The 26340-nt window shown below is 47.5% G+C and overlaps 1 protein-coding gene across 3 annotated transcripts in view; it reads left to right on the top strand.

Annotated features, from left to right (window-relative positions):
- Positions 1-523: 523 nt before the first annotated feature.
- The window catches only part of CREB5 (cAMP responsive element binding protein 5), a 426900-nt gene continuing 401083 nt past the window's right edge, over positions 524-26340 (top strand). The window contains exon 1 of one of the 3 annotated variants that reach the window (XM_051853248.3): positions 524-730. The gene's annotated coding sequence lies outside the window, so the exon portion shown is untranslated. Of the gene's footprint in view, positions 731-8629; positions 8964-26340 lie in introns of those variants that run through there. The other 2 variants (XM_051853251.3, XM_089316046.1) reach the window with 2 other exon arrangements.

Here is a 26340-nt window from a genome sequence, read left to right on the forward strand (position 1 = left end):
CCAGACGCAGGGAGCGGGGGTCTTGGGAAGCGGGGGGCTGTGCGCTCTTCCTGAGTGCGCAGCACAAGGACGTTCCTCCCGGGACGGGGAAGTGGGCTGGGGGCGGTGAAGGAGGGGCGTCGAGGAGGAGCGTGGGAGCAGCCAGGATGCAGCCAACACCGTAATGAGGTCAGGACTGGCGCAGGCAGAAAGGAGCCGGACATCTCCAGTGGGGGGAGGGGAGCGCCCTGCACTTGGCGCTTGCACAAAGTCTCATCCTACATCCTCAGCATCCGCTCCCCACCTCGCCCCCAAGCCCCCCGTCCCGCCCAGGCCCTCCCCGCAGGAGCGCCCCTGCCTCCTCCGTGGTCCTGTGTGAAAGCATCGGGATTGTTTCCAGGCTGACTCACACCACTAATGTCAGGGAGCCGTGTCACACGGCGCTGGGCTCTGCAAGCTGTTGCTTGCGCGGTCGCCGCCGCCGCCGCCGCCGCTGCTCGCCGGCGGGGGCACCAGGGTCCGCGCGCGGGGCGGGGCGGGGCCCGGGCGGGGCCCGCCCCCTCCGCTCCCCGGCCCCGCCCCCCGGCCGCCCTCCCCCGCGGACCGCAATGATTTAGAAGTTCAGGAATCCCACGTGACGTCACCGGGGGGGTGATGTAATGCACTCTAAATAGAATGTATTGTAATCTTTGCTCAGTCCAACGTGGTCCCTTCACCCGGGCTCGGCTCTTGCCTTCTCCACACTTGTTTGGTAAGTTCCTAAAAATACGGCTCGGCCACTTCTGGGGCGTTTGCACGGAGGCACTTTTGCTGCACTTGCCGCGGGAGCCATCTCCGGCGCGCGCTCGTTTGCAGGGGTTGGCTCTCGGCGGCAGCCGCCAGCTGCCCGGGGCCGGGGCGCAGGTCACAGGGCAAGGAGCGGGGCAGAGGCGCTGCAGCTCGGGCAGGGCGAGCTGTGTTTGTAAACAGTGCGGCGGGCCGGCGGCAGGTTCCGGCCCGATGCCGCCCGACTGTGGAAGTGCGCCGCGCCCGCAGGCCGCCCCGGAGAGCCCGCGCCGCGCCCGCGCCTGAGCCGCGCGCCCAGGGATGCTAACGTGGAGCCCGCGCCGCGGCCGCCCCGGCGTGCGTGCGCGTGTGGCAGCGCGCGCGTTTCCCTGCACGGGGGACAGTTGTGAACCGGGGGGTGTGTGTTTGCCTCCAGAGACCTGGCAAGGTGCGGAGCCCTCCAGAAGTGTGGTGAAGCGGCGGCGGCGGCGGAGACGGCGAGCCAGGAACCTCCCCCCGCGTCCCCGGCTCTTCCCAGAGATGCGGCCGAACGCTCCCCGCCTCCCCCGGAGAAAGTTTGCAAACTTGCAGCGGGCGCGGCCAGGACTCCCTGCCGGAGCGCACGGCCACCTCCCCCGCGGGGCCGCCGCCGCAGCCGGGGGCGCGCGGCCCGGGACGGGAGGTCGCCCTCGGAGGGCGCTTGCCCGGGGCCGCTGCGGGCTCGGCCGCGGCCAGGCTCTGCGCCGGCCCGCGCGCCCCGTGCGCCCGCAGCCGCCCCCCTGCGCAGGGCCCTCCTCTCCGGCATCTCCACCTCGTCCCCGCCGCTGCCCACAAATGACAGCTCGGGCTGGAGCCGCGGCGGCGCCCGGGCAGCGCTCAGCTCTGCGGCGGCGGACTCGGGACCCAAACGCTTCAACTTTTCTCCAAGTTCTGGGAGGCGCCAGCCGCGCGGGCACCGAGCAGACCTTCGCTCCCGGCGGGGGCCGCGTGTTTTGCCTTCTCCCCGGCGGATTTCTTTGCAGGGAGGGCTGGGGCTGGATGCGGCCCCCGACCCTGTGGACAGCCCCCTGCGCGGGCCGCTCCCCCTCCACCTGATGCTCGTTCCGGGTGGGGAGCTGCGGGGGGCGCTGGTACCCGGCGTGGTCAGTCTGCAGTGTGTTTGATTTTCGTCTTTCCCTCCCTCTCTGACATGTGTCAAGGAACACAGGGCTGCCTACAGCTCCATGACGTCATTCTGCAGGCCAGCTCCGGAGACTCCAGGGTTCGGGGGTCCAGAATGCTGACAAAGCAGCTCTGCCCGCCGCCCCCGCCCGCGCCCGGGCGCCCCGGCCGGCTCCCGGGGCGTCTTTAGCGCCCTCTGGGTCCCGACCCCTCCTCCCCGGCCCTCCCCCGCCCACCTCGTTACCGCTGCGGCCCCGCCCCGCCCTCCGCGGCGCTCCCTGGGGCGCGGGTTGTCGCCGGAGCGCGGCTGAGAGCCTGGGGGCGGCCCGGGGACCGTGGCACCTGACGCGCGCGCAGGCCGGGCTCTTCCGTTATTTACGCGCGGCGCCTGGCGAGCCCTCCTCTCCGGGGGTGAAGGTGCTCAGCCCCGCCGGGAGAGGCGCCCCGGGACGCTCTGGGTCCCGGGGTCACTCGGGAGAGCGCCGCCCCCGCCGCGAGCAGGGCGCCGGTCCCCGGCAGCACCCTGGGCGCCGAGCCGGGGAGGCCGGGACGCTGGGCGGGGGCTGCACCAAGTTTGGCTGAGAACAGCAAGATGAGCCCTTTCTTTTCCAAAGCGAGGCCGAGCGCGCCGTGGCGTGCAGAGGACCGCGCGACAAATCGCCGCGCGCGTTGCGAAGTTTGCGCGTTTAAAGCGGTGAACGCCCAAGTCTTGGAACGGAGAGTCAGTCTCCGTCTCTGGCAGCTGAGACAGGACCCCTGTGCGTGACTTGTTCGAGGGCTCCAAGTGAAAAGAACCTTCTGGGAGGGGGCGGGGACGTAGATGTGCAGCAAAAACTCACACACACACACACACACACACACACAATTACCAAGAGGAATTAGGAGGGACGGAGAGAACGCGCTCTGATGTGGAGTCTGTGCAAACCAGCAGAAGCCGAGGTTGTCTTCTGCATCTGGGGCACCCTCCTGGTGACCCCGCGTTTCGTTAGCAGCCTTGATTCGCTTCTGAGCGAAAGCGGTGCTGGGGGGGGGGGGGTAGGCGTGGGTGCGACTCCGGGCCGCGTTCTCACTCCTGTTCGTGGCGCCGTTTGTGACTGATGCTGGGACAGAGACGCAATCGTATGCCCCCCGCACAATACACGCGCGTCGAAAATGTTCAATTTCTTGTTTGTGATGCATAGAGCTAGAGGGAAAAACGGCCCGGGTCACAGGCACTGGAGGGTGTGATTAATGATCAGTGATTTAGTGATCAGTGATTAGTGGTTTTATTCAAACTGTTACCTCTGACCAGAAGCACACATCAGAGGATTAACAGGCTCTTTAGATGAATGCTCATTAGTGGAAGGGGAAAAGCAAAGATAATAGGCATGCACCCAGGGACAACTTTCGAAGAAAATCATTCCCTTCCTCAGAATAATAAGCTCTATTAACAGAAAGCCCTTTTAATTTAAAACTTGCTTTTATCTTGTAAATCAAAGTTAGATGTAAAAGTTTGTAGTGCCATTATAACCTAAACTTTCCCATATCCACTCGATGTGGATTATCTCCGTAGCGATATTTTTTTTTTTATTTAAATAAACAATTGGACCTTTAGAGCGGCTGACATGCTCTGAGCTCCCGGGGTGCGAAGGTGTCCCCCCTCCCCCCCGCCCCCCGGCATGGAGATTGTTGCTTGCTAACTAGATGGCGCACTGCTATTTGGTGTTCTGCGCTGCACAGTGTAGGAGCCTCAACTGAGCGTGTAGCTGCTTGCGAGGTGCTCCGCGCCCACAAAGTTGCTTCTGTGCAAGGTTGGAGGCTAGACAGTTCTACAAGTTTGTAGTCACATTTTCCATGTCCGTTAAATCTAGGGAGTTCGAGGCTACTGGAAAAATTAGTCTCATTACTGAGAGTTAGAGAGCGAGGCAGGGAAGGAGGTCCCTCTAAGTGAGTGGTAGGAGTGATTGTAAAAACCCCAGACCTGCTCTGTCTACAGAGAGCTGGTTTCACAATCTTCTCCTCTGAAATACTGAGGCGGGTACTCAGACTGATTTTCTTCCCGATCTTGCTGGTGAGAAAGAGAAGTTGCTAGAAAGAAACTTGGAGACTGCAGGAAGCAACACGTGGCTGGTTTTCTTCTGCAGATAATGGTAAGGTGATGTTGATTACGCTTGGGAAGCTGCGAAAAAACTTTGCACTTGGTCCGATAGTCGCACTCTCGTTATTTTCACAGATTGCAGAAATGGAATTCTTATTTTGTGCAGAATTTTGATGTTGCTTTTGTCAGTTTCCTGGGACTTGTAGCATTTGGTGTGGTGTGTAAGGTTGTGCATGTGTGAATAAGAGAATTATTTATGGAGTAAAATATGTTCATGAGCATGTATGTGGACTACAATGGAGTGGCGGGGAGGCACCGTAAGTCATGTGTTAGGTAAGACTCCCTTTTTCGGGAGCTTTCATGAGTCACTTCCAAAAGTAATGAAGTTTTGATAAGAAAGGAGTGCTTTAAAAAGAAAACTAAAAAATCAACAAAAACAATGGAAGATATTTTCTACCTCCAAACCTAGACCCCTGTGATCCTGAGGAAGGATGCTTGACTGTGTATCAGCTCTTCCGTTAGTTTTAAGACTTAAAAACAAACAAAGGAACTCACTTGTGTCTCCCCATAAATTGACTTATTTTCCTTTGCTTTTCCATTTTATAAGGACTCATGACTTTAAAAATGCTTACTGAATCACATAGGTTTTGATTTTTCAGCTTTCCTTGGAGTAGACATGTTTGCTCCGTTGATAGTACCTCCATTTCAGCTGTTTTTGCATGTTAATTGCTGGTAGCTACAGATGGCTTGTCAATTGTAAGTCAGTTGTGCCTTTACAGGCTTGATACCTGAGTTTTCCTACAAAGCGGGAGAAACCAGGCCTTTATTTCTCCATCTCTGAGACTTTGCAGCTTCTCTTTGAAGAGGTGGTAGCTCCATGGTTCTTCCTGTTGCTGTCAGATCCCTTCTCTCCTGAGTTCTCACTGGGACTGACTTTCAGCAACCATTCCTCTCCATTCTGCAGTATTTCCTTAGCCAGGGAGGTATCTTCTTAGGAAGCAGAAAGTTATTCTGCTAGCGTGTGATGTTTGCTTGCTGCATCGCCAACATGTGAACTTTGTCTTTAAGTTGTATCATTGGATTAAAATTGGGATGTGAGTGCACTTGCTCTTTTTGTCTTTTTTTTTTTTTTTTTTTTTTGTCTTCTTCACTTCAAAGCAATGCCGTTAGTCACAGAATTAATGTGATCATGGCTGGTGTTTCCCATCTATATGCTTCTTACAAATTGGATTTCTTCAGCAATTTAAGATCTTTTTTTAGAGGCAGCTTTCTTGGATGAAGATGGAACAATGATCTCAGTCAATTCATTATCTTGTCCAGTTTGACTACAGGAATCCACCAATGCTTCTATACATTAGTGTTTAAAGATTTAAATCTAGGACTATTTCTTTGAATTCTACTTTACAAAGTTATGCAATTGAGATAAGGTAATAACGGGGGGGCAGTAGCTTCCAATATTAAATGTGAGAAATACGCATTTCCAGATATGCGGCACAGATTTAAAAAACCTTTTTGTGTTGCTATTTGTAAACCAAATAAGCGATCTATTTTGCGGCAGTGTTTTCAATAGGAAGTCTGGCACTTTAAAATGACATCATGGTTAATGTTTTCATGAAAGAGTTATTACATTTTGTAATTAGGAAAAAAAATGGGCAATTAGTGTTTTTTGAGCATCCATTAGTATTCCATTGTTGGGAATCACAAATCATGGATTTAACATAAGAAAATCTAAAACGAGACAGCAAGCTTTTAGAATGTGCAGTTCGTGGTAACGTGCTTCCAGAAACACGGGGAAAGTTCGTGCAGCCCTTACTGAGGCTTCTCTGGTTTTCAGAGAACATAGAGTTTAGGATAAATTTCTGAACATATATTACATTGACATTTTCAGATTTCTTCCTCCATGTTCACTCTGGTTTCCCTTTTCTCATCTGAGAAATAGATCAGGATCAATTTATCACTTTAGAAATACATATTGCCACTTCTCCTATTTCCCTAAGGGTCACATTTCTAATCTCCACCCTGGAATGAGCGAGGAGTGAATGTTCCCCCCCTTGATGTTTGCCTTGCACTGGTCTTGGGGAGGGAGAAGGGGTCCTTTGGGCCTGGAGATCCTGCCAGTGAAATCAAAGGGCGGGGAGACCCTTCTGTCAATGCCACCTCTTCCCTTATAGAGAAGACCCCCAGGTTTGCGGGTGTCCCCTGGCTCACCCAAGGCACGCAGCTGGGGACCTTGCCTCCACGCTGGGCTCTGTTTTCAGGAGCCAAACTACCATGGTCGCCACGGTCACAAGTGGAGCTTAACCCATGGCTTTGAATGCTCTGCTCTTTTCATGTCTTTTGCAATCAACCTTTCAATGGCGCTTTTTTTTTTTTAATCAGAACTTGTGAATGGATGCCTTGATCACATCATTGCAATTTCTATCCCACTTATGTACTAACTGCCACGTTACTTTTTCTAATGTAGTCCTCCCAAATTGACCATAACTTAATTTTTTTTTCTTCACTACTATTACTAAAATTGAAAATTATGCTGTCCAGATTTCCTCTGAGAGCAAAACTAGTAGGACTAAAAATAAGCTGAAACCATCTCAGATGAAGGCAGGAATTTCATCATCTTTAAAAAAAGGATCTGAAAAATCATTTTCAAACCCAAGAAATACTTTTATGTTATAGAGCAACAAAAACTATTTTCACTCTAGCAGGTGTGTTTTGCCCAGAACCAATCTGTCATATATTATCTTCCCGGGTCAGCATATATGAGAATGCTTGGAGGTGGACGTTATTATCTGAAAAGCGAGTTGAGTCTGGGAGCCTGCTCTTTGCAATTTGATTGGTAAAACTTGACTCATCAGTAGGAACAGGAACCATGCATGCAAATCAGAGGGCTTCAGAGCCACAAGCATTAGAATTGAGATGATTCTCAATTCTCAATGCTGTATTGAAGATGGGGCATTACAATATCTAACTAGAAACCTCCAATGCCTGCACCATGTGTGTTGTTTGGCCCGGCCCAGCAGTTCCCTTTCCAGCTCTTTGCATGAAGGTTTTATGTTAGAATTCAGGTCTCTTTTATTCTTTTACTACACTGAGGGGGCCCTGTATTGTAGTGTGATTTCTCCGGTAAAACACATTTCAGCCAGTTTTAGGCATTTCTCTCTCTGCTGGCTTCCCAAGGTGTGTGTGTGTGTGGGGGGGGAACATAGGCAACAAAATATAGGGTTTTTTTTTTTTTTTCTTTTTGGTTTGAATTAGCTGTTTACTGGAAGAAATGCACTTAATGTGCAAGTTTGGTCAGGACCATTTTGTTTTATCAGAACAAAATGTTTTCCTTTGGGGGAAGTTGGCTATCGGAGGAGCAGTAATTGTGCGCGCATCAGAGGCTGGAAGGCATTGCGGACAAAATCCCCTCCCACCAGGGTTCCTCGGTGTGAAATGGCGTGCGGCTCTGACGGGCCAGGCGCACCTTGCTGCAGTAGCATTGTCCAGGACTCATGGACTTTGGGGAGGAAGAGCCACAGTAAGGGCCCAGGCTTGTACATGCTGAACAGGGTCTTCCAGAAGTGCATGGAAAAATGTGTGTTTCGAAAACACTGGGAATGAATTCAAAAAAAATTTTTTTATTAAATAAGCTTATCGTTCAATTCCATGTTTCCACGATCTTTTTGAAGCACCCTCCTACTGTGTCCAAGATGTTTCTCAGAATGCTGAGGCTTCCAGGGTCCTTTCTCTTCTGCAACCTGGTAAACCGTTCTCCTGGTTCATTCTCTGCATTTCCCTTCCTGCTAATGTGTCTCTAAACTTGTTTTTTAGCAACCACTCCAGCTGCCTTGCTTTCATGAGTAACCCTAGAATAACAAATCACAAGTGTGTGCCTGACAGAGAGAGGGTATTTTTCCAAAAGAGAAATCGATTTTTAATATCAAGTGTTAAAAAAAAATAACGAGGGACAGGTTTGAAGTCCTGTTGATGGCATCCCCGTCTTTGCCGTCCACGGCTCTGTTAAAGCATGGGTTATGCAAAGAAGGAAATCCCAAGACTGAAAGGGGCAGTTGCTGAAGCGCTGCCTTGGAATCCTTGCTCCTCTGCCTCCATTTCTTCATCTGTGATAAAAGACTTTGGGCAAAAGCAGGAGCCTCAGATGCACGCTACGTACCAGGGGACTTCAGAGTTCATGGAAAATGCACGTTAAGGAAAAAACACGGCATGATTTTTAAAGCTTTTTTGCACCAACAAACATCTCTTAATTCCCTGTTCCAATGAACTTTTTGAAGCCCCTTTGTATATAATTTTAACTGTTCTAGTAGCTACATTCAAAAGATAAAAATGAACAGATGAAATTGATTTTAATAATTGTATTCATATAGTCTATCCCAAATATTGTCATTTAGCATACAGTCAGTACAAGATGTCAACGAGACTTTGTGTCTTTTTTTTTTTAATTAAATCTTTGCGATGCAGTGTGTGTTTTACAACTACAGCAGAGCTGGGTTTGGGCTAGCCACAATGCAAGTGCAAAAGCCCACTGTGACCCGGGCCTATGGTGTCAGACAGTGCATGTCTGTGTCAGTGCTTCTTAATCCTCCCAGCCCAGCACAAACCTCCCCCCCCCCCCCAGGAGCTAATGAGAGACAGAGATACCCCTCCCCACTGAGAGTCTGACTTAATTGGTTTGGGGTGGGGACCTAGGCCTCTGTATGTTTTCAAAAGCTCCACAAGCGTTTCTAATGCATAGCCAAGGTTGAGGAGCGCTCTTCTAACTGATCTCGAAGGAATCTGCTATTCTCATAGCCTATGATTCTATTTAAGGAAAAGAATTGCAGCAAAGTGTTCATTTGAGTTCAAGGGTAGCCTGCAGTTGTTTATCGGCTGGTAGGTGCTGCGCCCTACAAGACGTATTTAAGAAAATAGACTCAGTAAAGCGCTTTACGGAGCGAACAATGTGGAAGGCAGTTCTTTGTGCCCCACAGGAGCCCTGCTTCGGGTAAGTTTCAGACCTGGGTGTTTGAGATGTGGGGCTGCCCTGGAAGTCTTCACGTTGGGTTTGATTTACACGCGGTCCTCTAGAAACCACCCATTTTGGAGAAGGTCAAGGTCCTCCCGTTTCAGTGAATTTTGCCCCAGATCCTACTTGCCTTCAGCTGTTTTAGAGAGGGACCCTCTTACTGCATTTGAGACACCTGGGTCCCCCCGAGGTTCTTGCCTTTGATTTTTTAACACGATTTGTGTTGCTGGCCAGACCAAACCTGTTGGCGTCAAGATGTTACTTATCAACCCTAGACTTAAGGTACTCATTCGATCTGTCATCTTTAAAAAATTTTCCATAAACTTAGTAAATATAGACTAATAACATTTTAAAATATTAGAGGAATCAATATTTCTCAATGAATACCAGAATGGTTTATTTTAGCACATACATATTTCCAATATTGTCAGTCTGTATATTCACTAAAGATGCAAAAAATACCAAATAATACGTTCCCACCCCCTCGCTCACCTTTTTGCGGAGCCAGCATTGCTTGTGCAGGGCCCTTGAGTTCCCGAATCCGTGAGTCATCTCACCCTGACCCACTCTCCGATCCACTGCAGAGCCATCCGTTTCCAAATTCATGTCAGTCTGACCACGGGCCTCTGAAACCATTTTAGACACAAAGCTATGTGGTTTTCTGCACGTTGCAGTGACCATGTTTGTGTTTTCTGTAATGTCACGCAGGGGAAGGGTTTTAATGTCCTTTTATTAACACATGGCTCTAATGTCCATGGTATGCATGGAGAAGCCACAAGATTGACAGGGCTAGGCACCTTACAGGCTGATCAGGCTCATGTCAGGGCTCCCGTTTATGAAGGGCACGTCACCCAGGTGTGAGCTGGACTCCAGGTGCCTGTAAGTGGGACTTTTCCACTGTGTGTGCTATTGCATTTGATAAAAACAACATTGTTGCTGATGCTTTCCCATGCATCATTTGCGCTCAAATGCTTTCCGTGCTAAGATGAGGAAACTTCAAAACGTTTTTATAAAAAACTGAAATTGCTAGCTAAGTTTATTTTGGTGCCAAAGAATTTTGAAATCCATGTGTCATTTTTTTTCCATACTGTGTATTTGCCATGAACTTTTGAAGACACCGGGGATGCATGGATTTCAAAAAAAAATTTTTGCACCAAAATAAACTCCTTTCCATTTTCCACAGACCTTCTGAAGTACCCTTGAATTCTTACACCCAGCTTCAGACTATGCGTACCTAGAATGATTAACAGATAAAGACAGGTACATGAACTTCTTAGCGTGGCATCTATTCCGGAAGTTGCATGGAGACATCTGTTGCATCCGTGCTTTCTGTGGTAGGCGGGGAATCTTCCTCTCGGGCCACCTTGTGACTGACTGCTAGAGGCCTGTGTGTGGGGATTCGCTGAGATCAATGCCAATTGCTCATCTGCTTTGGGGATGAAGGTAAAGGGCTTCAGTGATTCATTTGCTCAGCAAGATTGGCTCTAGCTCCAGCCCCTGAATTATCTTTTTTAGAGTTATTTGTTTGAAATGCAGAATAACAGAGAGAGAGAGAGAGAGAGAGAGAGAGAGAGAGGGAGAGAGAGAGGAGATTTCTTCCATCTGCTGCTTCACTCTCCAAAAGGCTGCAGTAGCCAAGGCTAAGGGCAGACCAGGCTGAAGTCAGGAGCCTGGAATTCCATCCGGGTCTCCAGCACAAGGATGACAGGGACCTAAGGACTTGGGCCATCTTCTGCTGCTTTCCCAGATGCAGTCTCACATGCCATTGTGGAATGTTGACGTCCCAAGCAGCGCTTTTACCAGGCGAAATGTAAGCCACAATTAATAGTGCAATTTGAGACCAGGGCCAGGGAGTGATGCTTTGGGATCCTTTTCTAAGCATGATGTGAACGCAGTCTCAATATCCACAGATGTATGTGCTTATGCTTGTATATGACTATGGCCGTGGATGACTAGAGTTATCAAGGCATATGCTTGTAACTTTGCTTGTCTTTTGGGGATGCCCATGAATACATTGTTACTCCTTTTGAGCAAATCTGTATTTGCACATTGACTCAGGTACACCCCGCTGATTAAGTTTTGCTAGATTGGAAAGAGTGGAAGCTACACATACGATGCTCTTTTTTCTAATGAAGCCCATCCAAGCACACATTGTTTACAATTCCATCTTCCAGCTTCACGGGGCCAGATGACCAACAAGCACCAGTCTCAGTGCCGGGATGCGTGCACCGCATCCGAGATGAGGGTGCGGTGTTTTGGCACCATGAAGCAGCATGGAATTTGAAATGGTACTTTCTGCTAGATACTCATGCGAATCTCCCAACCATTCGAAACATGAAAAAAACAAAAACATAAACAAAACAGTGATGTCTGCCAATTGGGTGGGGGCGATGCTGGCAGAGAAATGCAATTATTTATTTTTCATGTGTTTCAGAAGCATTTGCAAAAATCGGGGAGAAAGAAATGACATAATCACTTGACATGCCCTTTGGAAGGGATATTCTTAAGACAGGCAGCTTAACCTTTGAACCCATTTTTATCCTTTCCAGGGAATGGAGTTTTTTAAATGCACAAAAATGGTTGGATCCTTAAAAGGAAAGCTGTAAGGGTAAATTATACAAATACTTGCTCCTTAAGAGTTAGCAGATATTCTGGAAGTTCTATTTAAAAGGTCTTATATTATTTTATAGTTTTAATTATTTAATACTAATTTCTTAAAAATACAGGATTTTGGATGTGGGTTGTGTAATAATGTGAATATTCTTGACACAACTGAACTCTTTAAAATGGTTAATACAATAATTTTTATATCTTCTGTATGTTACTGCAATTATAAAAAAATAGTTGGAGTAAGATTTGCTTATATTCATTCTCCAGATGGAAAAATATAATGTACAGACCAATTGTCCCAAACATAGGAGCTATAGTGTTTTAATGGCAAGGTCAAAAATCCAAAGAATTCTTTTGCTCTTTGGGTTAATACAAGAGGTGACATCAGCATGTGTGTCTGTGTGTGTGTGCGCGCGTGTGTGTGTGTGTGTGTGTGTGTGTGATGTCATCCTGACAAACAGGAGAGTCTGGGGAAGCCAGCAATGAGACATACAATACCGGATACCTTTCCGCTAGACATCGGCTTGGATCTGTTTGGGCTGTGCGTGTAGAAGTTGTTATCATTTAATTCAAATATGTACTCATTTGGCCTTCTTTTGAGTATTTCTGTTTGGCTTTACTTGATTGGTTTTCTCAGTACAGGGATGAACCCAAATGAGACCAGTGAAAAAGTCCAGGGAAGCAGCCTTGTCGGTTATGGGAGGGACTCTGCCTATACTTCAGAGCGACACTGGCCAGGGAGAAGTTGTTTGGTCGGGGACAGTCTGGGAGCGGGAAGTTCTGGCAGCAGATCACAGGTGGGATGGAGGAGGAAATGAGAGATGTTTGACTTGGAAAGGAGAAGGCGTAGGTTTGTGTGAAATGTCAAGGAACATTCTATGGACAAGGGGTACTCTATTTTCTGACTTTTTCTCTGTGGTTCAAGGAAAAACAGTGGAAAATGGAGGAGGGAGAGGGGTCTGAGTTTACTATTTTGGCTCCAAACAGGAATGAATGGTGGAACAAGCAGAGCTGTACATCAGTGGAATGGGCCATCTCAGAAATTGGTGACCCCCGGGCCATGGAATGTGTGGACTACTGAGAGAGGTGTTTCTAGAAGCAGTGAAGCCTGGCCTTTGTGGGGTATGGATTTTATCAATCGAGTGCAAGCTGGAAGCTGGTTTCCAGAAAAAAGGCACAGAGACAAATGTTCATGAAAAAGTCCAGACACCTCAGAGTGAAAACTGGGGTTGGTGGTTCTTGCCTGAGATGTTGTCTAGCAGCCTATGTACACATAAACCTTGAACTCCGTGGCTGACTGTGAGCTGTGTCTTATGGTCAGAAGTACATGTGTTTGTGAAGACACTGCCTGGCCATGTACTTAACTGAAAAGATAACTTTTCCATTAGCACTGGTTGGATCATCATTTGTATTTCTCCGCGAGGATCACTTCCTGTTTGCTGGAGAGCCTAGCCCCAGAAAACCGTTGACATTCCAAGGGTTTTCAAAGTCATCGCATATAAGCCTTCTTATTGGTGTGACACACAATGCAGTGAGGTGTTTAGGACAGGTCTTAGCATCCATACTTGATGGATGAAGACACTAAGACTTGCAGGGTTTAAGTGACGTGGGGGACCCAGAGCCAGTCAGTGCCACACGTGTAATCAGAGTGCAGGCATCGGCCTCCCTCCCTCTCCTCTCCTTTCCTCTTGGTCCTCCCCGTCCGCCTCCATGCCAGCCCCACAGGTACTTCTGGAATCCAGGGGGCTTTATGTTACCAAGAAATAGCAACAACCGTAAATAAACCAACGTACTCTCTTCCAACCAAAATGCCAGAGTCCTGCTCGAGCCCCAGTTGCTATGTGTGACAGACTGGCTGGGGTGGGGGCTCCTGTGGACAGATGCCTTCCTGGAGTGCTGAGGACCCCGAGCCTCCCTCCCCTCATTAAATATTTACTGCACATCTGTGATGTGCCAGGCCCTAGGGGTCCGTGATCCAAAGGGGACACAGTCCCTCCGCTCCAGAACTCCTGTGAAACAGAGCACCAAGCGGTTCACTCTCATGTCTTTTAGGAGGGGACAAGACTAGAAGCTGAGAACCCAGCTCTGCAGGGGGTGATGGGGCCTTGGCCGGGACTGGGTGAGAATCAAGCCAGTGAAGAGGTAGAACCCAAGTGGCTGTGGACTGAGTCATTGGAAAATGAATGGCAGGGGGAGGGAGCTGCTGTTCCCAGGGGAGCGTGGATTTGGAGGAAGCCTGGTGCAGTGATGAAGTCCCGGCTGTCCCTGGTTAGGGTGGGAGGGGAGGCCAGAGGCTCTGGCCCAGCACCCCAGAGGCTTAGTAACAGAGAGAAAAAACAACACGCTGTCCTGAGGCTATTGGCAAATTCTGTCAGAATGGAGCTATGCCTCCTTGTCCCCGGGGAGGAGGGAAGGAGGGCACCCCAGGGCAGCCAGGGCTCTGGCACTGAGGGTGGGGCTAGGACATGGCCAGGTGTATTAGGGTCCTGGGACTGCTGGGACAGAGAAACACAGACTGGGAAGACTTCAACAAGAGCCAGTGATTCCGTCACACTCCTGCAGGCCGGAAGTCAGGAACCAAGGTCTTAGCAGGGCTGGTCCCTTCTAAAGGCTTGGAGGGAGAATCTGCCCCAGGCCTCTCTTCTTGGCTGGCACACAGCCTTCTCTGCATCTTCATGCCCCACACCCCAGCACGCCTGAGTCTCTAAAATGCCTCTTCTTTGGGGGACATCAGTCCTGTTGGATTACCCAGGATGGCCCTGATGGCCTTGATTTATCTTTACTACCCCTGTAAATACCTTACCTACACATAAGTCACTTTCAGAGGTACTGGGGGTTGGGACTTTCCTATGTCTCTCTTAGAGGGGATGTGATTCAATGATAACAGCAGGTGCACCCCTCAAGAAGGCGGTGCCCAGGGCAAGTAGTTATGGGACTCCACAGGAGCTGGCAAATGGGGCGTGTTGGGGATGATAACCAGATATGTTTTATCACATGCTAAAGATAAGCTCTGGTGGACCCCCAGAAGAAAACTTGGAGCAAGTCGTCCTAGATGGGATCCACCTAGTACCATGTAGAGGCAAAGCCAGCAACACACAGCCAAAGGAAAGCAAGGGCCAGCCTTGGAAACAGATGTGGGCCGGCGCCACGGCTCACTAGGCTAATCCTCCGCCTTGCGGCACCGGTACACCAGGTTCTAGTCCCAGTCGGGGCGCCGGATTCTGTCCCGGTTGCCCCTCTTCCAGGCCAGCTCTCTGCTGTGGCCCGGGAGTGCAGTGGAGGATGGCCCAAGTGCTTGGGCCCTGCACCCCATGGGAGACCAGGAGAAGTACCTGGCTCCTGCCATCGGATCAGTGCAGTGCGCTGGCCGCAGCGCGCCGGCCGCGGTGGCCATTGGAGGGTGAACCAACGGCAAAGGAAGACCTTTCTCTCTGTCTCTCTCTCTCACTGTCCACTCTGCCTGTCAAAAAAAAAAAAAAAAAAAAAAAAAAAAAAGGAAACAGGTGTGACTGGGTGACACTGATTGATGAAGTTGCTCATGTGGGCATTGTCCTTGGTCTGGGCTTGAGTGTGCTCCAGAGCAACACTCGCTTTTAACCTTGAGCAGAAAAGAATGAAGTCCAACTATAGTTTGTTACCGTGGAAGCCTTAATAATTATTGTTTTGATGTGCGAACAGTTACTGACAGGGACCAAAAATATCCATTCCCCCCCCCCCCCACACACACACGTCAGGAAGAGTGTAGATGTTTCAGTGTAGGAAGAAAAAGCATTCTGATTATCTGGTTGTGGATGATGCACAAACATTACCTCTGGCACAGTGAGACAAAACTCCAATTTTTTTTTTTTTTTTTTGGACAGGCAGAGTTAGACAGTGAGAGAGAGAGACAGAGAGAAAGGTTCCTTCCGTTGGTTCACCCCTCAAATGGCTGCCACGGCCGGCGTGCTGCTCCGATCTGAAGCCAGGAGTCAGGTGCTTCCTCCTGGTCTCCCATGGGGTGCAGGGCCCAAGCACTTGAGCCATCCTCCACTGCCCTCCCAGGCCACAGCAGAGAGCCGGATTGGAAGAGGAGCAGCTGGGACTAGAACCTGGAGTACCGGCGCCGCAGGCGGAAGATTAGCCAAGTGAGTCGCGGCGCTGGCCAAAACTCCAAATTTTAAGAGCATATCTTAATAAAAGACAAATGGCCCATTTGAAAAAATGAGCAAAGGATCTGGCTACACAGTTTTCCAAAGAAGAAATACAATTGGCTGATAAGTACATAAAAAGGTATTCCACATCACTAGCTATCAGGAAAAGTAAAAGCACAGTGAAATAACACTTCATACCCACGGGGATGACTTTTAAGATAAGAACAAACAGAGATGAGAATGTGGAGAGACTGTAACGTCATACATTGTTGATGAGAAGTGGCACGGACACTTTAGAGACCAGTTTGGTAATTCCTCAAAAAGTTAAACCCTATGACCCAGCAATTCCATGCCTAGCCACATACCCAAAAGAAATGGAAAAATACGTCCACCCAAAAACTGTACCAAGTGGTCATAGCAAGGGCATTCTAATAGCCAAAAATTTGAGACCCAAAGTCTACCAATTTGATGAGTGGATAAACAAAACCTCATATCTCCATATATGGAGATATTGGAATATTGATATGGAATATTGTTTGCTCATGAGAAGAAGTATTGATACATACTATATATCATGGATGAACTTTCATGGAGACAGGAGGTAGATTAGTCTTGTCTAAGGCTGGGGATAGAGCTAGGAGCTCAGAGGTGCTGGGTAAGGGGTATGTGACTTCTTTTGAGGGTGACCAAAATATTTTGAAGTTGATTGTGGTGATGGTTTAAAAAAAATCTATAGACATTCTAAGGTCCCTGGATGCACATTAAATGGGTGAATTTTGTGTCACTTTTATCCCAATAAAGCTATTAAAAGATAATAAATGGAAAATAAATGGCTAAAATTCAGTTGGCATATACACCAAATAGCGTAATTTGATCCAACAACTTCTCTGCATATCTGGAATGAATGTATCAAGAGAAGAGTGTTGAATAGGATCATTCCAGACCTCAGTAAGAGAGTCGCCAACTACTAAAATTCTTACAGAGTATGACATGTGTGGCCCACATTGGTTTGGGGACAAGGTCCCCTACTCGCAATGCCACACTAAACATTTCCTTCTAGACAAACTACTGCTGCTTCTTGATTTTCCAGTGATTCAATCACAAGCAAAGCCTCATGTCAGCTGTCCTCCTGGCATGCCCATTTCTGTGGGGGCCACCGTTGTCCTCTGCGACGCCCACTGGAAGCTCCACGACTTTGCTTTTTCCCTTGGCAGTCACGAACGTGTCATTACCAAGTCTTCCAGACTCTGCTGCAGAAATGTCCTGTGATTTTTGTCCTTCTGCCCTGTCTGCTTTTAAAAAAAATTCCTTCTACAAGCTGACATTTAAGGGAAATGGGATTATTTATTGAGTCTTTATTGAACCTACTCTGTTGTTCTACCATGTCAAGCCTCATAGCCAACCTACCAAAGAGCTAGATGCACTGTTTGTAGACACGGAAAGTGGAGTGTAGAGGTTAGGGAATCTGTATAAACATGACAGAGCCAGTACACGGACGAGCAGGGTTTGAATCCAGCTTTGTCTGGCCCCCAAGCTCAGTCTCTTTCCATCCCGGCTGCCAAATGAGTCTTTCCATTCAACGGCTCTGAACAGTCATTCCCCACTCAGAAGCCTTCACTGGATCCCGCTTTGTAATCCCTAGGCCAATCCCAGCCACATCCCTGCAGGCAAATGCCATCTCCAGGCCAGATCCACAGTCAACTCTGGTCTGTGTTGAGTTTCCCTCCACCGTGTCCAGACTCTCCTCTCTGGAAAAGCTGCTGCCTCTGTCCAGCTCACCTTCCCATACATGGATGTTCACATGCACACACACACACAAACATACACACACACACACAAACACACATACACACCTATGGGAGCGCTGCTCTCCAAGGCCTACCTCAATCTTAATCTCCTAATCTCCAAAACCAAACACTGAATGCAAAATTACTTAATTCCTTAGTGCTTTGATGATATTTTTCTTACAATTTTTTAAAAAATGTGTCTTCTGTTGGTTATTTTTGTGTTTGTCATAAATTCCCTTTCTTGGAGTGTAAAGGCCATAACAGTAAGAACTGAATCTTTCTTTTTTAAAGTGTTTATTTATTTATCTGAGAGGCAGAGTTAGAGAGAGGAGAGACGGAGAGAGGTCTTCTATCCACTGGTTCACGCCCCAAATATCCACCACAGCCAGAGCTGGGCCAATCCAAAGCCAGGAGCCAGGAGCTTCCTCCAGGTCTCCCATGTGGGTGCAGGGGCCCAAGCACCTGGGCCATCCTCCACTGCACTCCCAGGCTACCAGCAGAGAGCTGGGTCAGAAGTGAAACAGCCGGGAACTGAACCAGCACCCACATGGGAAGCCAGCACCATAGGCAGGGGCTTAAACTACTAGCCACAGTGCAGGCCCCTAGAACTAATCTTGCCACATTTCGATTTCCCTCACAGATCTTAGCATATAGTCAGTGTTTATGCCTCGCATGAATTCAAGGCTTATCCATAGTGTATAGTCAGTGGTTATGCATGGCATATAATAGAAGACTGAACGTAGCATATAGTTGATGCTCATACACAGGGTATAGTCAATGGTTACCTGTAGCATATGGCAGATGCCTTTGCATAGCATATAGTCGGTAGATATATGCAGCAGGTAGTCGATGGTTAATTCATGCTGAGTGGGTTGGTTAATGGACCCTGGTGCAGTGTTGTCAAGAATTTCCTATTACCAGCATGAGATGGTGCCTGCCTAGTGATTGTTCCAGGGAGGACCAGTTTATGGAGTTTTTAGGTCTATTGACAAAGTCCCCTTCAGGCAGCATCAATGTAATTCCAAACTCTGAAGCTTGAAGATTGTTGTTGGCATATTTTAAAAACCCAAAAATGGGGATGGGATGAGTAAATCACACAGAATCTCATAACGCTACAAAGTCATTGATTTTTAAATTTTTGCATCCCTTTGTATATGTTGTCCAAGTAACCATAATTCTTGAATAGCTTGAAACAGCACAGACACATTTTGAAATTGTGCTTCCTTCACTTAAAATTCTACCACAGGCATTTTTTCATATTGCTACATAGTTTTCAAATCTATGATTATGCATAAGATTCCGTTGAGTTGCTATAGCATAATTTCTTAACCACCCCCTATTGTTTGACATGCAAGTTTGCTGTGGATTTGTTTGTGATTCTAAAAAGCACATGACCAGTGTTTTGGCAAGAGATGTAAGTAGTCTGTAGACACTCATCTCCTTCCCCTCGTGTTGGTTGAAAAATCCTCTTTTAGGGTTGAGCTGAGAAAATTGTGGCAGAGACCAACTGGGTGCCTCCACTGTTCTCTTTTTCCTTCTGTCTTTGCCCCTCTTCCTCCCTTCACATTGTCCCAGGGGCTCAGGAACCTGTCCCAGGGGCTCAGGAACTGTCCTCCTCCCCAAGAGAGGACCTGGCTACAACTCTACCTGTCCATCCCCCCCTCCTTCCATCCCTCCTCCTCTCCCTCTCCCCTTGCTTCTCCAGGGCCTCAGTCTTTGTAAGATCTCTAGTACTCATTTTGGGCATTGATACTTTTGTTATACAAGGCTTCTGGAAATGACCAGGTGGCAACCCCACCAAGTGCATCATGAAAGGGACCTTTCGCTGGACTCTTCTAGGTTCTAAGGATATGGTAGCGAACCAAACAAACTCTCTAAGCCAATTAGTAAGTAGATAATGCATCATTTAATAGTAAGTGCTAAAGAGAAAGCTACCACGAAGTGAGTGGATGAAGTGTACTCTTTTGTCTTTTGGTTGGAATAGTCCAAGAAGACATTCTGATAAACTAACATGAATACTTAAGGAGTTGCTCCAGTGGGAAGGAACTTCTATAGCATTCTGGAGGAAGAACTTTCCAGCAAGGGAGCTGCTAGTACCAATGGCTGGTGTGTCAGCTGCTGAGCTCAGAGAGCTTCCAGGAAGCAGATGCAGTTAGCAAGGGGAGAAGAGGGAGGTGGTGCTTGCCTGTCCCACAGGGACTTGTAGACCAGGCTGTGGACTTCGGCTGATGCTCTCAATAATATAGGAAGCCATCGGGGAGTTTCAAAAATGTTTATTTAATTAATTTGAAGGGGAAAAGGAGAGCGGGACAGACAGACACAGATTCCCATCTTCTGTTTCATTCCACAGATTTCCACAATAGCTGGAGTTGGGCTAGGGCAGTGCCAGTAGCCAGGAACTATATTCAGGTCTCCCATATGGTGCAGGACCCAAGTACTTGAGCCAGCACCTGCTGCCTTCCCAGGGTGCTCATTAGCAGGAAATTGGAATGGAATACAGAGGCAAGTTTCAAACCCAGGCACTGTGAAATGAGATGCAGTTGTTCCAAGTAACAGCTGAACTGGTGTTCCAAGTACCTGCCTCCGCCATCTGGTAGATTTTAATTATTTATTTTTGCTGATTTTAAGGCAGATGACAGAAAGAGAGATGAGAGAAAGAGATAGAGATAGCAAGAGATCTCCCATCTGCTGATTCACTCCCCAAATGCCCACAATAGCTAGCACTAGGCCAGGCTGAAGCCAGGTGCCATCTGGGATCCATCTAGGAACTTCTTTACCTGTGTCTCTTACATGGGTGGCAGGAACCCAGTGCTTGGGTCATCACCTGCTGCCTCTCAGGCACATTAGCAGGAAGATGGATTAGAAGTCGAAGCAGGACTCGATCCCAGGGGCTCTGATATGGGTTGTGAGCATCCCACTAGCATCTTAACCCATTGTGTACAAAGTCTGTCCCCACCGGGTAGTTTGAAGTGGAGAATTCATCACATATAAAGACTTCACTCATAGAGAATGGACTTTATAGGATCAAAGGATGGCAGCAGGGAGACCCAGCAGGAGGCAGGTGGCAGGGAGCAGGGATGGCTTGCACTGGGTGACTGTGGAAGAGGTGGTGAGATTTTGAAGGCAAAACTGACATGACCTGCTGATAGATTGGGTGCAGGGGTAAGCAAGGAGGCAGGGAAGATGTTAGGGTTTTCAACCTGAGATTCTGCAAAGATGCAGTTGCCATTCACTGAGATGGGGAAGATGGTAGGCGGAACAGGACTGCTGGGTGGAGGAGCTGATAGTTCAGTTTGGGGCATGTTATAGGAGATGTTGAATAGAGAGTGAGATACTGAGTATGGAGTTCAGGGAGGGGGTGTGGCCTGCAGATATAACTGGGATTGGGGTCATAGTCTCCAGAGTCATATAGGCCAGCCTTGTCTAACCATGGCCCCAACCATGCTGGAATTTTAGGTCCTTGAGAAGCTGTGCCCTTCTCAGTTGCAGGGCCTTTGCACATACTGTCCCTTCTGCTCAGTGCCTTCCTGCATGGCTAACTGGTTTTCCCTTATCTAAGTAGGCCTCTGTTGTATACCACAGCTACTCTGAACGTTTCATTCCTAGTATTTGTCAGTGGTCAGATTTGTGTTCCTTGGTGTGATTTGTAATTTAATTTATTAAAATGTACACCCCACATGTCCCACTGGAATCAAAAATCTGGAATGTCAGGGATCAAGTATGTTTTGTTCATCGCCATTTTGCCGGCATCCCGCATGGCACCGCATAGCGAGTTCTGTGATATTCGCTGAACAAGTGGATGGCTGTTACTAATGTAGTGCTTTATATATGGGAGGCTGCGCTTCCTTTACTCATAATGGTACCATCCCAAGAGTAATCACGCCTGATGATTTGTTTATCTTTTTAAAATGTAGACTAATTGATTGTTTAATGGCCCCACATGCCTTTTGAACACTTTTTTAAAATGAGGTATTATGTGAGAAGGGAATGGACTGTGGCTAAAGACTGAATGATCACTTGACAGTGAAACTTTGCAAAGAAAAGGAATTTAAGGCTTGGATAAACTTCCTCCTCAAAGCTCCCTCCTCCCCTCATTTCCCTGTCAGCAACTTGGTTGCATTTCTGTGCCCACCTCTGTCTACCGCTGCTGAGGTCACTTTGTAGTGACCTCGGCTAAGACCTATTTCTTATGACTGCCATGTTTATCAGGATGACAGGCAGAGGCAGGCAGGGGCAGGCTGGGGGCGTCGTGTAGGATGAAGCCATCTGAACTGGCTGTGGACCTCCTTGGCTGCCTCGTAGAAAGCTCTGTGGCTTCCAGCCCCATCCGGGGAGGTGGTAGGACCCATACTCACGGGGAGAGATTTGGTTTCCCAAGAAAGGCTTGTTAGCTCACCAAAGAGCTCTAGCTTTCTGTCTTTGGTGGTCTAGAGCTGAATGAAAGACAGGATTACCGCAGGGAATGGGGTCTTTGCAGTCTCCGGAAAGGCTGGGGTGAGCTTTCAGAGGAGCCGGTGTTTGGAAGGCACGTTTGCAGGTTACAGGAGTACACGTTTGTGTGTTGCATATGTATGTAAAGATATTTTTTTAAAAAAGATTTATTTATATATTTGAGAGGCATAGTTATGGACAGAGGGAGGGAGAGACAAAGAGAAAGGTCTTCCATCCGCTGGCTTACTTTGCAAATGGCCACAATGGCTAGTGCTGGGCTGATCTGAAGCCAGGAGCCAGGAGCTTCTTCCAGGTCTCCCATGTGCGTCCGGGGGTCCAAGTGCTTGGGCCATCTTCCGCTGCTTTCCCAGGCCGTTAGTAGGGAGCTGGATTGGAAATGGAGCAACCAGGACTCAAACTGGTGCCCATATGGGATGCTGACACTGCAGGCAGAGGCTTAACCTACTATGCCACAGTGCCAGTCCCATTAAGAGACTTTTGATCAATTGATGTATACACATGAGGGCACTTCACAAAAATTATGGGACTGGAATTAAAAGATAAGTTTATCCTGATGCAATGTTTGGAAATCTATGCTTATAAGGGGGATTTAAAAAGTTAATGAAAATGTGTATGTTGAAAAAAAATGCATGGATCTCAAAATTGCTTGGCCCTAAAATAAATTTTTCATTTGGTTCCATTTTCCCATGAACTTAAAAATATTTTTAAAATTTACCTATTTGACAGATGACAAGACAGAGAGAGAGCTCTCTTCTGCTGGCCCACTCCCCAGATGCCCTCAGTGGCCGGGGGGCCCAAGCTGGGAGCTAGGAACTCAATCCAGGTCTTCCATATGTGTGGCTGGAACCCGACTACAGGGAAAGATCTGGTTCCAAACTCACAGAGCTGATGCCAGCCTCAGATGATCCACATCTATGCTTCCTCGCATGGGTGTTGGAAGCCTTCAGGCCCTGATAGGGGCCGACCAATAGGTCTGGGATGTTGGTTCCTTTCTATTGGGAACTCTCTGCTGGCGAGCTCACAACAGGGCAACTGGTTTCCCCAGGAGCAAGCAAGGGCTCCAAGAAGGAGAAGGCAAGAAATAGAAGTCTCAGGCATTTTTAAACATCGACTCTCAGAAATGACACCCCTCCACATTTGCCATATTCTATCCATCGGAAGCTATTCCCTCAGGTTAGACTGTCCTCAAGAGGAGGGGATGGCGCAAGTGCACACTGGGAGACAGGGTCACCATGAGACACCTGCCATGGCAGAGGCTGTGAACAACACTAAGTGTTGAGGCTGGATCTACAGCATTGGCAGCATCACAATAGCAGCAATGAGAGAAATAAGGGAAGGTAGCAGCCTTGTTCTTCCACGAAACAAGGTGTTAAACTCCTCAGGAGTTTGAGTTTAACCACTTGAGAATCCTGATTCGTCCTGCTTCTGGTGCTGGCTCATGTGTGGACATTTCCGACCTCTCTGTTGAGCAGGAAAGTCTGGAAGATCCCTCTCAAATGCTGCAGCCCAGCAAAGTCAATCTTCCCCAAGCAACAGAAGCAAAATTTCAGATACATCCATTTTCATTGGTCACTTCACAGTTTGGGATCTCCTTTGACCCAGGTCTGAAAGCTGAGTTGATCCAAACCTAGGAAGACAAAGAGGAGGAACATTCCAGATCCTAGTGCTATGAGAATAGCTTGCCATAAATTGAGAAAAAGAAAACGTCAGCTAGTGTGATCACAGTATAGTGAGTGAGCAAGAAGCAAAAGCTACAAGATGATACTGGAGACCTGGGCTCACATCCGGGCATGTGAGCTGAGAGGAGCCAGGCTGGGCATTTAGATTTAAATCTGAGCCTAGTGAGGAGCCTTTGCAGGATCTGAGGTGGCTACAAACAGCTGTGAGGTTTTTTTGTGTGTGATGCTGATTGTATTAGTTATATTGCATCGAGCTGTTTTTGAAAGACATTCTGACTTCTATTAACCAAAAGCTATATTTGGGCAAAGATGAAATAAACACTGAAGCTAAAATTGGATGCCATAATTATGCAATGTGTTCTCCACAGCATTGAAGAGCTGTGTATTTCCACCCGCCAACGGCTAAGGCAGTGTGGTGGATGCATTTGCAATGAGGTCCTCCTATCATACGAATTCCTAGGATTACGTTAGTTACATGCGGCAGAACTTACAAGAAATTCATTCAGAAAAACATCCAGTGTAGGAGTCTCTTGGCTTATTCTGTGCATATTTTCTCGAACAAGTGGCAGTGGTTTCTCCGCTGTGTCATTTATAGCTGTTGTTGGTGTGCAGTCCTGCAGCTCTTTTGCAAGCCAGCAGGCACACGGGAGATTTGGCAGTGGTCACCTGGGATTTTAAAAAGAGAGTGCACCATTAAAAATAGTGGCCACGGTAACATCTCTTTCCTCCAAATTTCTCCTGAAGCTGATCTTTCCCTAAAGAGAAATAATGGGACATCATGTATTTCTGCTTAAAGAGTAACTGGGAAAGGAAAGTTGTAAAGTTTTAACACTGGAAGTCAACTAACCCCAATCCTAAAACCTCTTTGCTGGTATGTTCCATCACGACCCAAGATGAATTTTAGCTGGCCTGAACAAAATCAGTGGAAAAAAAAAATGATGACTCTATCTCAAGGTCAGGGATTCCCTTACTTTATTCTATTTTTTAAAATGTCATTATTTGAATTGAAGCCGGCGCCATGGCTCACTAGGCTAATCCTCCGCCTAGCGGCGCCGGCACACCAGGTTCTAGTCCCGGTCGGGGCGCCGGATTCTGTCCCGGTTGCCCCTCTTCCAGGCCAGCTCTCTGCTGTGGCCCGGGAGTGCAGTGGAGGATGGCCCAGGTGCTTGGGCCCTGCACCCCATGGGAGACCAGGAAAAGCACCTGGCTCCTGGCTCCTGCCATCGGATCAGCGCGGTGCGCCGGCTGTGGCGGCCATTGGAGGGTGAACCAACGGCAAAGGAAGACCTTTCTCTCTGTCTCTCTCTCTCACTGTCCACTCTGCCTGTCAAAAAAAAAAAAAAAAAAATTTAAAATGTCATTATTTGAATTGGGGAGAGGAGAGAGAGAGAGAGAAAATCACCCATTTACTGGCTCATTCTCCACATGCCACAACAGCTAGGGCTGCATCATGCTGAAGCCAGGAGCTGGGAGTCGAATCTAAGACTCCCATGTGGGTAGCAGGGACCCAAGTACTTGAGCCATCACTTATTGCCCCCCAGGGTGTGCATTAGCAGGAAGCTGGAGTCGGGAGTGGAGCCGGGACTTGAATTCAGGCTCTCCGAGTTGGGATGCGAATGCTCCAAGTGGGCTCTTAACCACTGTGCCAAATACCCTCCTCCTTAATTAAAAAATTTAAATGCTGATTTCGGATTTTAAAATACCCATAGAAAATACAGAAAAGTATAAAGAACAAATGTTTGGTCAAAAATATCACTGGTGGTAATTTTGACATATTTCCTTCATATGGTCAATGTCTTGACTGATTCAAATCATTTGGATCTGTATCACTGTATTTGCAGTTTTGTGTATGGATTTTTTGCTGCTTCATATTATTTTATGAACATTTCCCAAAGGTCATGATTTATTTTTATTTTTTGAAAGCATGATTTTAATGACTGCATAATCTTCTAGTTATCTATTATGTGAGCCATTTTACTTGTTATTAAATGTATAATCTATTTTGAATTTTTCATTGGCAATAAATAATATTGTGATGAACCTTCTCGCACATAATCCTTCATCTGCATCTTTTTCTCCTGAAAGAATTAATCCACTGATCGGATTTCGATATATTTTCCTGAATTGTTTTCCAAACAGCTTGCATTGATTGCCTCATCACATCAAGGCTTTGCTATGGTGCCCACTGCACCTGATCTCTGGCCAAGACTTAGGCATTGTCAATGAAAATAAACACTTGTCAATTTATTAGGTCAAAATTGCTTTAATTTGCTTTTATTTGATTAAAATAGACACTGAACATTCTCTCCCTCTCCCTCCTTTTTTTTTTTTTTTTTTTTTTGACTGAGAGTTTGTGAGTTGTCTTCATTTCTCAGTGTGTCTTTTGGGCATTTTTCTCTCAAAGTATTAATACAAGACTTCAAAACCTTTATGGAAAATTCATATAATGTAAAAAACTTGGCATGGATGTAAACATTTTTTGCACCAAAATAAACATCTTTTAATTCCATTTTTAAGAGCTGTTTGAAGTACCCTTGTATTTTGCAAAGGGAAATATACATTTCTTTAAATATACAAAGGGTATGCACCTGCTTCGCTCTTTCTTCAAAATTTAGAAGCACAACTATGAGTATAGCCACACTTTATTACAAAAATGTTTTTAAAAATCTTATGGTTCTTAATTCCTAATAGAATTATT

This window comes from Oryctolagus cuniculus, chromosome 16 (genome assembly GCF_051225735.1).
Source record: "Oryctolagus cuniculus isolate XC-2025 breed Fujian yellow rabbit chromosome 16, ASM5122573v1, whole genome shotgun sequence".
Taxonomy (NCBI): Eukaryota; Metazoa; Chordata; class Mammalia; order Lagomorpha; family Leporidae; genus Oryctolagus; species Oryctolagus cuniculus.